General features: G+C 52.1%; 1 protein-coding gene across 3 annotated transcripts in view; it reads left to right on the forward strand.

Moving 5' to 3' along the window:
* Window positions 1-14,839, forward strand: part of KLHL29 (kelch like family member 29) — a 332,691-nt gene that overhangs the window by 88,734 nt on the left and 229,118 nt on the right. For 2 of the 3 annotated variants that reach the window (XM_039462530.2, XM_074394613.1), the window contains exon 2: window positions 511-618. The exons of the other annotated variant lie outside the window; for it this stretch is intronic. The gene's annotated coding sequence lies outside the window, so the exon portion shown is untranslated. The remainder of the gene's footprint in view (window positions 1-510; window positions 619-14,839) is intronic. 3 annotated transcript variants of the gene reach the window in all.

Consider the following 14,839-nt stretch of genomic DNA (forward strand, 5'->3'; position numbering starts at 1 on the left):
CTCCTCAAGGTCTTCTTACCCATTGTGTGAAAACAGTAATGATTTGTTTTTGTAATTCTAGAGTTTGTGTCCTTTTCAGTATTAGATTAAAGATTTAAATTTTTTCTTTTTCCCCATCGCTGGAGTTTCTTAGTTCGGATTAGTGAGAAGACAATGCCATTGTTCTGTCTCTTACTCAGTGTCAGTGGCTCGATGGTGGGGACTGGGGCTGTGCGAGCTGGGAGGAGCGGGGAGGGCCACCTCACGTCTGCCGCTAGGAGTAGGCTGCTACGCACTTCGCCCCATGACCTGTGAGCACTGGCAGAGCTTCTGCACAGCCCATGTGAGATGATCCACAGTATGCAGCTCAGCATCTGGGACATCTCAGGCGGGGACTAGCATCCAGTGAGCGTGAGGACCACCCAGGATGCTGGTCTTCACAAGAGATCTTTTTGCCAAAAAAAAAAAGAAAAAGAAAAAAATGATACCTTTTCCCCACCCCTACCCCACTCTTTTTCCCTCTCTTTCTAGACTCTCTGGCTTCCTGGTGATGCTCACGCTTTTCTAAGTGTCGGTGGCCATCGAGGTTTTCGCATCCTGGGGACGAATCCTGAGCTTGCCAGAGACGGGTGGCGCAAGGTAGGTCTCTGCTCAGCTTCCCTGGAAATACGAAAGGCATCAGGCACAGCCTGCTCTCTCCTCTCCCTGAACGTCTGGGGGAAGGGAGGAAAATTCGGTAGGTCCCCTCGCCGTCTTCCTCAGTGGGATTTTTACCACAGACATGTGATGAACTGGTGTGGGGACTTAGCTAAGCCATTTTAAAGAATCTCTCTCTATGACTCTTTTTATTTTATTTTTTTGAGACAGAGGCTCACTCAGCTGCCCAGGCTGGAGTGCCATGGTACCGTCTTGGCTCACTGCAGCCTCTACCTCCTGGGTTCAGTGATCCTCCTACCTCAGCCTCCCAGGTAGCTGGGACTACAGGCGCATGCTTTCATGCCCCGCTGATTTTTGCATTTGTAGTAGAGAAGGGGTTTCTCCATGTTGGCCAGGCTGGTCTCTAACTCCTGACCTCAAGTGATCCACCTGCCTCAGCCTCCCAAAGTGCTGGGATTACAGGTGTGAGCCACTGGTGCCTCATCAAAGAATCCCTGTGACTCTTCCTTGCTTACCTAGGTCTCAGCTTTCCCCAAGAGGTTAGATCTGGGGATGGCCAGCAGCTAGGTGACCTTTAACCTCATTAAAAACTGTAATTAAGTTTTATAATTCAGTTTTGTTATTAAAATATATTATTAAATGTGAAAATGTTATTTAGTCATTATAAAGGGATTTTAAAAGATAGTAGCTAAAATTACATAAATGACTTAGAATTCTGTTGCCCAGAGATAAACATTTTAGTGTTTCTTTCCAGGCTTTTTCTTATGCACATACGTAAAGAGTACACCACAGGCACACATACACGCACACAGGCTCGACTGTGGGTGCTACTTGGGGGGCATGTTATTCAGATTCAGCAGTGTGTCAAGGCATCTTGTATGTCAGGAAATGGAAATCTATATCACCGTTTTCACAGACTGTCTACTCTGTGGATATAATAGCATACATGACTCACTTCATGCCCTAATGATGGACGTTTAGCATATTTCAAATATTTTACTATGACAAATAACAGCACAACAAATATGGTTGCATATGTATCTGCATAGTCATTTGATTACTTCCTCGGGTTTAGAGGCCTGGCTTAAAATTTTGATTCCAGGTTCTCCAAGCAGGATCAGGCAGCCAGAAACGTGGGGGAACCTGGCCTGCCTTGGGAGGGCAAAATCTTGTGAATGGAATCCACCATCTGGGATCCACTTTAGCTACCACCGGGCAGGCCAGGAATGTGCCTGCTGAGGCAAGGAGGCCTGGAGCTGGAGTCGACAACGTTTGCCACGTTTAATGCTGCTGAAGGGACAGGCGCCGGGCGGGGAGTGAAGCAGGCTGGAGGGCAGGGGAGTGGGCTCTGGGATCCAGGACAGTGGAGGCCCAGCTGGCCCAACCTCGTATGTCCGTGTGGGACTTGAGCCTTTAGAAGTCCAAGCTGCAGGCTGGGCGCAGTGGCTCACGCCTGTAATCCAAGAACTTTGGGAGACCTAGGCAGGCGCATCACCTGAGGTCGGGAGTCCAGCTCCGTATAGAAAGCCATCTCTAGGGCCGGGCACAGTGTAATCCTAACACTTTGGGAGGCCAAGGTAGGTGGATCACCTGAGGTCAGGAGTTCGAGACCAGCCCAACCACATGGAAAAACCCCATGTCTACTAAAAATACAATATTAGCCAGGCATGGTGGTACAAGCCTGTAATCCCAGCTACTCAGGAGACTGAGACAGGAAAATTGCTTGAACCCAGGAGGCGGAGGTTGCAGTGAGCTGAGATTGCGCCATTGTACTCCAGCCTGGGCAACAAGAGCAAAACTCCCATCTCAAAAAAAAAAAAAGTCCAAGCTGCGTCTGCGTAACACATAGGGCCTAGTGCTGAGTGAGCACAGGCCATAGCGGCCCTGGGACTGCTGTATCCTCAGCAGCCCACCCTCATGCCCTCTGACCCGTGGCCTCCTGGCCTCTGCCTGGGGCCAAACTTCAGCTTCCCTCTGTAGCTGGGGCAGAGCTTGAGACCAACAAGGCTCCTGCCTTCCAGATTCTCTGCTGTCCAGAGAGCTTTCTCTTTGCACTTAGAGACAGTGGGGTTGGGGATGGCTGTCTACTGCCAGAACCCTTGCACAGAGAGGAGAAAATATGGCTTTGGAATCTCAGCCTTCGTTGTCAGCAGGAACTGGCAGGAGGCTCTGGGCCGGGCCAGGATCAGCCACTGAAATGGAAGCTTCCCCACCCTGGGACCCCACCGTGAATCCAGCCTGCAGCCTCCCAGCAGCCCAGTGGGGGCAGCCAGAGGAGAGATGGGTTCCTGGCCTAGGGAGCCGGTGGGCTGTTGGCACACGCCCACGACACCACCAGCAGGGGATGGCTGTCCTTGCTAGTTATCCCAGGCATGGGGGGATGCTTTGCCTCCAGGCCTTCTGTTGGGTCAGAGAAGGGGAGTTGGAAAATAAGACAGTGAAGCATCAGTTTGGCCGCGTTAGCCTCCCCAGCTCCTAGACAAGAAAAGATTGAGGAGATGCTCTTCACAGAAGCCAGCTCTCCTTGAATGCGCCTGTGAGTTTGGTGAGAGGGGAGGGGAGGGAACAGAGGGAGCCTAGGGCAGTGGGTCTTGGTTTCTTAAATGATGACCCTGTTTGAGGTCTTTTCTATCCCGCTGCTGATGCAGGGTGGCACGTGGCTCTTGTTCTCTTGTTTGTTCCAAACTCCGGGAATCATGTCCTTCAGGATGGGGAGGGAGCTTGAAGGTGGTCTCACCAGGCATAGCTGGTAAGGTGTACCCTACATGGGCCTCTATCTCTGTGCCCCAGACCAGGGTCCCCATTGTGAATTCAAGTCTGTCTTCCCTAGCTCTTGGCTAGTTCCTGGAGAATGGGAATCACACCAGATCTGTCTCTGTTCTGCCCCTTCCCCTACTCATACCAGTACCTGCTGAGCTCTTGGTAAACAAATCACTGCACACAGCCAGGACTGTGCCTGGGAGTGCCCGCAACACGTGGCCTGGTGCTGCCTGTGTCCTCCCCTTCGTGCAGTAGTCCCATTGATTTCCAAGATGATAGGGAGGTTCCAAGGCCTCTGGAAGGTTCTGTGACCACTGGGGATCAGTGGAAGCAGCTATCAGTTTACTGTGGAAACTGGGCCAGCTCACAGGGCCCCGTGTAACTTGCTACAAAACAGGCCCATCCAAGAGCCAAGCGTGGAGGGCTGTGCTCTGCTTTTCTGTGGTTTGGTGAAAATCACCCAACTAAGTAAGAAGGCCATACTGGAACCAGCTCACAGGAGTGGAATCTGATATCTGCACTGCAGGGAAGACGGGTGGAGGGGAGTTGAGCTGAGGACTTGGTCTGTGCAGAACCCAGTGCGGAGCCAAGAACTGCATTAGCAGACACCTCGGGCTCTGGAGGTGGTGAAGGGCAGTGCTGATCGTCACTGGCACTGGAGCCGCCCTGGGCGGCATCCCCTGTCTCCGTCATTGAGACCATCTCAGTACTGTCCATCTAGGCTCTTTGTCCCTCTGCCCTCAGCAAGCGAAATGCCCTACATGCCGCCTGCATCTTCGAAGGAGATTGCAAATGTCTCTGGAGCTAACGGCAGTTAGGGAATACTGTGTGCCGTGCCCTGGGCTTCCACATCCCCCACCCTCACTCCCCCCAGTCCTCTACCCGCCTTTCCTTCCTCGCCTCCGTGGACAGTCTTGCTTCCTGAGCTCTCCCCTCGTCTGCTCCCCTCTTAGCCTCCGTGGTGTCCACCTCAAGGAGGGACCTGCAGGCAGACGTCTCAGTGCTGCTCTGGCCGACACAGACACTCTGCCACCCCCTTGTCTTTTGACTGTAGTTGCATTTCCTGGGCCGTCCTGGGGAACTCTGCAGCCCCTTCTTCAAATGGGCATCTGGGCACTCTGAAAAGGTCATGCGACCATACCTACTAGCTGGGGCCCAGATCTGTCAACAGAACCTTAGCCGAGCCCTCAGCCCTAAGCAGGAATCTTCTGGGATTCTGGTCCCTTCTCTGCCTGGTGCCCTGCAGCTGTTCCGCACCTTTCCATCGACAGGGCTGCAGACCCCCAGCCCACGCTGTCCACCTCGATGTCAGCAAGTGGCCTCTCCTCCTGCTTCCTGTCCATCTTGCTCGTGTGAGCTGCCATCCTCCCGCTCCACTGCCTCCTCCCACCGGGAAGGGATGGTGTTGGTGCCGCAAGGCTTTCCTCGGCTCCCCGTAGCTCCAGCCTTCCCTCCGCTCCCTCTGCTTCAGCTGTTCCCAGGCTTGACTCCCATGTGGCACCTCTGGCCCAAGGTCCAGACCGCTCTCCAGCAGCTCCTGCCTGGCAGTTCCCTGCTGTGCGATTCACGTCTCAGACTCCACCTGTCCGAAACAAAGCTGCTTCCTTGCTCTCCAAGGAAGCCGTGTACTCGGACAGTCTCACCCCTCCACCCTCCCTTAGCCCTGCATCTCCGCCTCCTTTGCCTTACGCTGCTCACCTTCCTTCCTGGGCCATGGGCTCACTGAGGACAGGGACCATCCTCTTTTCTCTACAAGCCCAGCACAGGGCCCTGTACATGCATACCTCTTGGGATCAGATGATTTTCTTCAGTTCAGAGATTACAGAACCACAGACAGCGTGTCCTCATAGGCAGCGTGGTAGCAGGGAACCTGGGATTGGAGGCAAGCTCTGGGTTCTAGTCCCAAATTCACCACTAACTCTGGGAAAGCCCCATAAAACCTTCTGAGCCTCAGTCTCCTCAGCTGTAAAATGGGGAATCACCCCAGCCTTCCTACCTCTCAGGAGCTTGAAAGATGACAGGAGAGGAACAGTGCCACTGGGGCCAGCAGTTCTCACCCCTTGGTGCACACTGGAATCTCCCGGAGGGCTTTAAGAACTACAGATGGGCCGGGCGCGGTGGTTCACGCCTATAATCCAGCACTTTGGGAGGCCAAAGCAGGCGGATCACTTGAGGCCAAGAGTTCGGGACCAGCCTGGTCAACATGGTGAAACCCCATCTCCACTACAAATACAAAAATTAGCCAGGCATGGTGGCACACACCTGTAGTCCCAGCTACTCGGGAGGCTGAGTCACGAGAATCACTTGAGTCCAGGAGGTGGAGGTTGCAGTGAGCTGAGATTGTGCCACTGCACCGCTCCAGCCTAGGTGACAGAGGGAAACTCTATCTCCAAAAAAAAGAACTGCAGATGCCTGGGTCCTTCCCCAAGATATTCTGATTATTCTCATGAGGGTGGATATCAGTGTGTTTGAAAACTTTAACCATTACTTTCAACTCATAGGTGTTATTACCAAGTTCCTGAATTCTATGCCTTGAGGAATTGAGATGGAAGTTATAAAGATTTTGCAGAACTATACTCCTGGGTGATGTGTGATGTGTCTAGTCTTTTGGATCTTTTAAAATCTACCCCAGGCCAGGTGCGGTGGCTCGTACCTGTCATCTCAGCACTTTGGGAGGCCGAGGCAGACGGATCACAAGGTCAGGAGTTCGAGATCAGCCTGTCCAAAATGGTGAAACCCCGTCTCTACTAAAATACAAAAAATTAGCTGGACATGGTGGCGCACGCCTGTAATCTCAACTACTCGAGAGGCTGAGGCAGGATAATCGCTTGAACTCAGGAAGCAGAGGTTGCAGCAAGCCAAAATTGTGCCTGTGCACTCCAACCTGGGCGACAGAGAGAGACTCCATGTCTAATCAATCAATCAACCTACTGCCTGGATCAAGCCATCCAAAAGCTGGGTACCTTGTTTGTACTGTACTGTGTTTGTCTCACCCCACCAGAACACTTTTACATGAACTCTGCAAGCTGTTAGAATATCTGCTGCCCTCCAGGGTAAAGCAGTGCACGCTCATTTGGGATTCTGTGGCAGTTAATGTTTATCCTGTCATTTGTGACTCCTTTGCTAGGACCCTTGGGAGAGGTATCTCTGATTTCACCACAGATATATTCTCCCGAGCCACTGTCCTAGGATCTCATGGACCAGAAATCATCTAACACACAGATCAGCTTCTTGTTTGCCTCTTCCAAGCTCTGAACTCTGGCTGCATATGACATCACCCAGGGAGATTTTTTAAATTCTCATACCCAGGCTACATACCACATCCATGAGATCACAGTCTCTGGGAGGGGGATCCAGGCATCCGTATTTTTGTAAAGCTCCCCGGGTGATTCTGATGGGTGGCCAAGATCAGATGCATTGCCAAGCCTGGACGCAAACTTGGAGCCCACCTGTAGCCCATGTACTGGCACTTTCTAAATACGGTTTTATGTAGGCAACGTTCCCTTCCCCGTTTCCTGCTCCTACACTTGTGATTCTGTCTCCTGCTTTTGATTTATGATGTCTTAATGTATCCTTTTAAGTACCCTGCAATCCTTTCTGGAACGTAGCTAAGTGAAAACAAATAGAGTAGAAAGCTTACTGCTTTTCTCTGGCTGGGACCTGGGCACAGCTCCCACCCTAGTCAGGGCTCCCTGGAAAGAGGGTAGGAGCCTCCCGCTTCCCCAGCCACAGAAGCTGGTCAGCAGCCTCGTTCTGTAACCCCACAATGGGGAATGGTAGTCAGTTCTGCCAAGAACCCATAAAAGAGGCTGGTTCAGGCCAAGAGCGGTGGCTCATGCCTGTAATCCCAGCACTTTGGGAGGCCGAGGCAGGCGGATCATCTGAGGTCAGGAGTTCAAGACCAGCCTGACTGACATGCCAAAACCCCATCTCTACTAGGAAATACAAAAATTAGCCAGGTGTGGTGGTGTATGCTTGTAGTCCAGCTATTAGGAAAGCCGAGACAGGAGAATTGCTTGAACTCAGGAGGCAGAGGTTGCAGTGAGCTGAGATCGTACTACTGTACTTCAGCCTGGGCCACAGAGCTAGACTGCATCTCAAAACAAATGTTGGGGGGCTGGTTTGGTTCACAGCATCTGAGTGTTGAGATGGAAGTAGGGGGAGATGAGAGATGGCTAAGGATGGCCACCAGAACGCCACCTGATTCAGGATTGTGGAAGTCCCCCCTCCCCCCCACCGTCTCTCTTGTCTGTTCCACTCAGCCCCATGCTAAACAGTGGGTGGAGATGGTCAGCAAAAGGCTGGAGATGCCCAGGGTGGACTCTTCCCCCAGTCCTGGAAGCCAGGAAGCTGAGATTCGCATGCACAAGGGCAATTTCTCTTAGCGAATGGTGGGTGCAATGGAGGGGTGCACAGCAGTCCAGCCTGGCTGCAGAACCTCGTTTGGCACCTGGGCTAGAAACGGCTTCTCCACAAACCTCAGAGTTTATTTTCATGGCAAAATTTGATTTTCTAAGCACCTTGTCTCCTTGCTTACCTTGCACCTGCTCCAGTGGCTGGGGCTGCAGGGAACAGTTGTGAGTTTGTGTCCTCGGTGAGGGCACCTGGCCAGGTAGATATGGGTGCTGACCCCCAGCCTGTGCTCTGAGAGTATCGCCATGCCCTTGAGAGTTCAGAGAGAGGAATACCTCTTTCTAACTTGGACAAAAGCATCAAACAGAGGAAAGCACCGTGTGTACATCCTGCTCAGGGAAAGCACCGTGTGTGCATATATTGAGTGACCATGCTCTGAAATTGATGAACTTCCATCCTGTGGGGATGATCTCATTTACTTACACTCAGAGGCTACTCAGAAAGAATTTTAAGCTTTTGTCTTCTAATCATAAATTTCTCCTCTCCACTATCCCCCCACCCCCCACCCCTTACCCCCGCCAACTCTACCCCTCTCTCTCTTACAACGGGACAAACAGTGCCAGGAGTACTGGGGATTATAGGATGAATACCCAGGACATGGAGAAACCAAAGAGTGATGCAATACTCATTCATTCATTCCTTCAACACTTACTGGTAGCCACATTGTACATTGTCCCAGGTCTGGGATCCAGAAGGGTCAGACAAAAGCCCTGCCTGCAAGGAGCTCTCAGTCCAGTGGGGCAGCAAGTACCTATGAATTCTTACATGATAAATGTGATCAATTCTTTTCTCTCTCTCCTTTTTTTTTTTTTTTTTTTTTTTTTGAGAAGGAGTTTTGCTCTTGTTGCCCAGGCTAGAGTGCAATGGCATGATCTCGGCTCACCGCAACCTCCACCTCCTGGGTTTAAGCGATTCTCCTGCCTTAGCCTCCTGAGTAGCTGGGATTATAGACATGCGCCACCACACCTGGCTCATTTTTGTATTTTTAGTAGAGACAGGATTTCTCCATGTTGGTCAGGTTGGTCTTGAACTCCTGACTTCAGGTGATCCACCTGCCTCAGCCTTCCAAAGTGCTGGGATCACAGGCGTGAGTCACTGTGCCTGGCCTAATGTAATCAATCCTTACGTGGTGAATATGTGATAAATCCAACAAAAATTTATACCAAGTGCTATGGAAGAGCAACTCATTTACTCAACAATACTTACTGAGCATCTAGTATAATGCTAGACATTGTTGTAGGCACTAGGGTTATCACAGCGACCGTATGAAACAAAAACCCCTGACCCAGAGCATACATTTGAGGGGGTGAGAATACTTAGCAACCAGCTTAGTTTGATCCAAACCACAGGCTTCAAAGGAGAGGTGACTTAAAGCTGGAAATCGAAATCTATGCATTTATATGCATGTGCAGGGAGCACTGTCGGCAAGGGGAACAGCTTGTGTAAAAAAAGCCTGAAGATATAAAAAGACCAAAGATATCAGAGCAGAAATGCTAAGGGAAGCCTAAGCATCGGGAGACAGCCCTGAATGCCATGCTAACCCTTCCAAGGTTTCTCTCTCATATCGTGAGAATAGAGCTGAAAGCTCACAGGGCACTGGCCAGAGCCATCTCACAGCTAGGTTCCATGTGCCCCAGAACAGACTCCTTGGCCACGCCCACTCCAACTCCAATTTGTTGGAACCTCTAAGGTTAAAGATATATGATTTATGTTACCTCCTCCTGTGACCTAAGTGCTTTCAGGTGCAAAGTGTTTTCACACAGTTTCTTCTGGATCATGAAAGGGACTCTAGGAGATAGACAGAAAGGGGTTATTGTTACCATTTATTGTACCAAGGAGCAAATCAAAGCCCAGAGAGGTCTAGTGTCTTGCTTAAGGTCACACAGCCCATCAAGGCAGAGCAGAAATTAGAATCCCTGTCTCCTGGTTCCTAATATAATCCGGGGGCCCTTCTTGCCCCCTTATTTTGAAACCTAAAAAGCTCTGAGCGACTATCATTCACATCCCTGCCTGCCTCTGATGACCATTAGTGGAGCATGTACGTCGTGTCAAGCCAGGCATTGACCATCTGCTGGGCTGCAGTGTGGTCCCAACCCCCATTCAGGAAGAGAACTGAAGGAATCGCATAATGGCTGCCCTTCTTCCCACCCACCATGACCCAAGAGGCCTAAAGACCACGGGTCACCCTCCTGAGCCAAGTGGAACAGGACACAGAATGACCATCGCAGGCTGGAGACCCCTCCCCTTGCTCCTGAGTTCCCTTATCCAGGCCACCTGGAGGCTCATTCATGACAGATGCCAATACATATTTTCACTCTTACTTGTAAGCTTGCTGATGCGAAGAGAATGGGGAGATTTCAGCCTCACGCACAGAGCCTGAGCTCGCCTGCGGAAGCCAGACACAGCCTAGCAGTCCTCACAGGCCACCCTTGCTTTGTAGCAACTCATTTAGATAAAAGCATCTGGTTCGTAAGGTAGCAGCAACAACAAAAATCATTAGAAGCACATTTCTGCTTTTACAAAGTAACCTAGTAACAGCACAGGAGGTAGCAATTAACCTAGCACTCCCTTCTGTAGGTGCACAGGCGGGCGCCGAAAGTGGAAAACAGAAGTCAGAACAGAGAGGTTCTTTTCAGGGCCATTCTGCGATCGGCACTCCGGGACTTGGGATGTGGCGGAGTCTGCCCCGCCAGCCAGCCAGAGAGCCACGCCCCCGCCATTAGCACAGAGAGGAGGCGTCCTCCCTCTCCATCCCAGAATAAACATTGTGATTATTTATTTAGCACCAGTTCAAGGCTTTCTAAAATGCATCCACGGTGCTCTGCCATCTCGCACAGGGCCTCCCTGGACTGCTGCTGACTGTGGATCAGATCAAGGAAATCTGGCCTGCACCAGTCTGCGGGGCACTGGCTGCCATCTGTGAGGCTCCTGTACTCCCTGACCTACCTGAGTGTTCGTGTCCCCTCTGGGGGCACTGGGTCCTACTCAGAGAGTCTCCCAGAAGCGCCTCTCCCATCCCTGCCCATCTCCTGGCAAAGAGCTCCCGGGCTGGCCCCGAGGGAATTCTCTCTCCCCTGACGCCCTAATGCCGTTTCTCTCCCCAGCACCCTTGTACGACTTGCTGCTTCCGGGTTCCACTGTGGTCCTGTCACTGCCCCGTATGCCTAAGGCTCATTCCCACCACCCAGTAAGGAGGGCAACCTACAGAACCAAATACCCCACACACGCTGAAAAGGAATTGATGAATGGAAAAAGTCAGCTCCCACGGCCTCTGGCTGTGTTCCTGGTCCCCTGAGACCCACGTCCCTCAGATCACAGAACCTTATCGGGAGACTACAGGTAGTTCCCTGGTGGCAAGGACTGTCTCAGTCACTAAGCCTGGCACAAAGAAGGCACTCAGATGTTTCTGAGATGAACGAATGAAGTGGCTCCTTTAACCACTGGGTGTGAAAGGACCCAGCCACACCCATCAAAGCAGCTTACAGCTGCCCATGTTAGTGCAGAGGGTGACACACCGCCCCCCCCCAGGGACATGGAGCACCCAGCCCAGAGCTCTCCTTCCACTGTTCCAAGCATAGTCCATGGCCCAGGAGAAAGCTAGGCCCCCCAGATCTTGCTAGAACCCAGGCTCTCGGTGTGCTCAACATCATGTGCAAGCCGTGTTTAGAAAGGTATGTTCCGTATGCAGAGAGTCCTCAGGCTTTCATTCATTCATTCAGGCAACAGCAAGCAGCAGAAGGTAATGGTCACAAGCACAGCTGATAGACTGCCTGGGTCCTAATCCCAGCCCTGCCCCTTTCCAGCTGTGCAACCTCTGGCACAGTCCTTAACCTCCCTGTGCCTCAGTTTCTTCATGCACAAAATAGAGATTATCACGAAATCATTTGGTGGTGGTAAGGACTAAATGAGTTAACATAATAAAGTGCCTAGAATGGTGTGTGAGACGTGGTACTGTACAGGGATTTGCTGTTATTATTGTAAACTCTAGGACCCTAGCTGAGTCACAGACTTCATTCATGCCTCCTTTGGGACCAAATGCACCTTCAAGGAAGGCGTTGGCATGCCCACCTCCCACACTCACCTGTCAGTCATCCTACAGCCTTCACTTGCTGCATGCATCGAGTTTCAGGGGATGTCTGTCTGCTCCCAGGGAGGTGGCCGTTCTCAGCCCACGGATTCCAGACAGCCACTGGCTGCATCTTCCAGTTCTCCGTAGGCCACAGCAGGGGGTCCTGGGGCTCCTCCCACTTACTTCTGGTAGGGAATCTCCAAGCACCTATTACAGCCCCATTTCATTTAGCCCCGCCCCCCAAAAGATCTGAACTCCTGCTCAGCACACAGTGTCCAGCAGCCCAAACCCAGACAGTGATGAATGCCCGTCTGAGACGCTGGGGCTTATCCCTCCCAGGATTGCCACTGGCAGGCTTTGAGACCCAGAAGCCTGTCTGTGCCCCTCTTTGGCTCTTGTCTTTATCTGCATCATGAGGGAACTGGATTCATGATTGATCCCCAAGGACCAGTCAGGCTCTGTCCCTAGGAGTGACGCTCAGGATGGGGCCATGTGGGGGCTTCTGGGATTCCACTGCAATTAGCACTGTGGCCTCAGAAGTTATGTCAGCATGTCCTTGGGGCATCTGTCATTAACAATTATGAAGTCATTATCTGGTAAATAATTCATAACCCGAGAGATGGGATAAGCTGCCAATAAACAATAATCCATTTAGAATGAGGCTTGATGAGGGCGAGCACAGCTGCAGAAATGCAGCTACCTCCTGGAGGGCAGCACCCTGCTCACCTCTGGTGTGAACAGGGCCCATCCTTAGGACCCTGCTCAGGTCACACCTCCTCCCTGAAGCCCTCCCTCACCACTCCAAAGGCATCATCCCTCCCCTGAACTCAGCCAGGACTGAATCTGTGAACCCAGTGAGTGCTGGCCAAGTGCCCAAGGCTGTGCTAAGCCTGCACTTTCTCCTAGAATCCTCCCAGCGGCCTTAGGGCTGTAGCTACTGTTACTACCTCCTGCACAGAGAAGTAAACTGAGATTTAGAGACTAGGGAACTTACCCAGGGTCGCTGAATTAGAAAGTCCAGGCCTGGAGTTCACATCCACATGATGTGACAGCTCTCACTCTTAGCCAGGGTGTCCCACTCCCTCATGCGAGCAGCTGTACCTCTTGTCATTTGTCCAGCCTTTATTTCCATATGACCTTTGTCTCTCCAGCAAGACCATGAGCCCTGGGTGGGTCCCAGGAGGTGCTTCCCAGAGGCGGTAGAGCAGAGCCTCTCCTTGCTGGGTGGTTACTTAATGTTATATAGTTAGGCTTCTAGTGGCGTTTGGAGGCCAAACCAAGGACGTTGGTGAGGGAGCAGGAGGGGACATCTTCCGTGCACACTACCTGAATTTCCATCTTCTAGTAGGCCTGTTGCGTTTTTCTGCTTCCTAGGGGAGACGTTGCAGCCTCTGGCTATACCCCCTGGAAGTACTCTGTCCTGGGGAAGAAGTTCTTTGTTCAGAGGCCGGGAGTCCTGGCTGCGTGGGTTGGTCTTTAGGACTGGGTTAACTCTGCTAAGAGCTCCTCCTCTCCTGCCATGCCATCACCTACCAGCAAGACCAGCAGCCCACCCTGTGTCTGCAGGACCTGCCCCCCAGTGCCCCATGCTAGAAGGGGTCCTCAGAGGTGTCCCAGTCTCCCCTCTAAAAGGCTCCATTCTTTGTTCTCCTGGGCAGGGGCACTGCAGACATTGCTGGCCCCTGGATTAGAGCCAGCCTTCTGAGGCCTGAAGTCATGAAGGTCTGTTTTCTCTTCCCAGGGAAACAGAACTGCCCTGAGTTTCGAGCTTTAGGGAACAGGTGGGAGTTTGTGGGTGCTGGGCCTGTAATTGTCACACATCTGGAATGTGGCACAAACGTCTGCAGGCAGACCATGTGGTGGGAGAAGCCACAGTGACTTGATGCAGGCTCATTCCTCAATAACCACAGTGACCAGCCCGAGGGGGAGGCCCCTTCTAGCCTTTTCACCTCTCCTCCTGCAGCCAGCGACGTGTTTAGGACTGGCAGACGCGTGGCAGGACAATGGGTCCCTTGCTGCTTTCTAGAACAGCTTGAAACAGCTGGAGTCTTCCCATCTCCTTTGAACAGAATTGCCTCACGGGAGGCGCTGGCCCCGTCTTATTTGTCAGGCTTCACAATGACACACCTCCTGCCCCTGGCCTGAGCTCCTTGCTTTCAGGATTGGGGAAATATTCCACCGCTGGGCATCCCTGGCCTTTTGCTAACAATCTCCACCTGCTATTCAGCTGTTCAGTGTGGGGCTGAGTGGAGTGGACATGGAAAGCAGAGAGGGGGGCCCAGCTACTGCCAGCCTGGACTGGATGACGCTCTGGCAGCCATCTCTGGCTGTCCCCGCCTCCTGCTCAGTCTCGTCTCAGCACTCAGATGCTGGGAACCGGACCAGCCTCTTCTATGGGGCCTTGGAGGGCTCTTGGCAGAGCTGGCTACAGTTCCCCATTGCGGGATTACAGAATGAGGTCGTGACCCCAGACACACAGACACACAGTGTCTGGGGAAGGGGAGGCCTGACGGGTGGGAGCTGTGCCCAGGTCCCAGCCAGAGAAAAGGTGGAAGGTTTTCTATTTTCTCTGTTCTACTTGTTTTCACCTCATTGAATTCCAGGAAGAATTGCAGGGGACTTAAAAGGACACATTAAGACATCATAAATCAGAAGGAGGAAACAGAACTGCCAGTGTAGGAGCAGAGAGTGTCACCTACACAAAACCACATCTAGGAAGTCCCATAGATGGGCCGGCCACAAGTGGGCCACAAATTTTCCTCCAGGCTTGGCAGTGCTTCTGACCTTTGCTGTTCATTGGAACTGCCTGGGCATTCTGGTGATTAATGCAAAGCCATCTACCTCTTTCTTACCCCACAGAAGAGGGGACCACATCCCAAAATCTGTAGTAAGGGTCTTGCTTTTACTCTCGGGCTTGACTGGTCCCAGGGATGCTGGGATGCTCTTGCTTCTGGGGTGACG

The sequence above is a fragment of the Saimiri boliviensis genome, chromosome 1, assembly GCF_048565385.1.
Source record: "Saimiri boliviensis isolate mSaiBol1 chromosome 1, mSaiBol1.pri, whole genome shotgun sequence".
In the NCBI taxonomy this organism is placed as follows: domain Eukaryota; kingdom Metazoa; phylum Chordata; class Mammalia; order Primates; family Cebidae; genus Saimiri; species Saimiri boliviensis.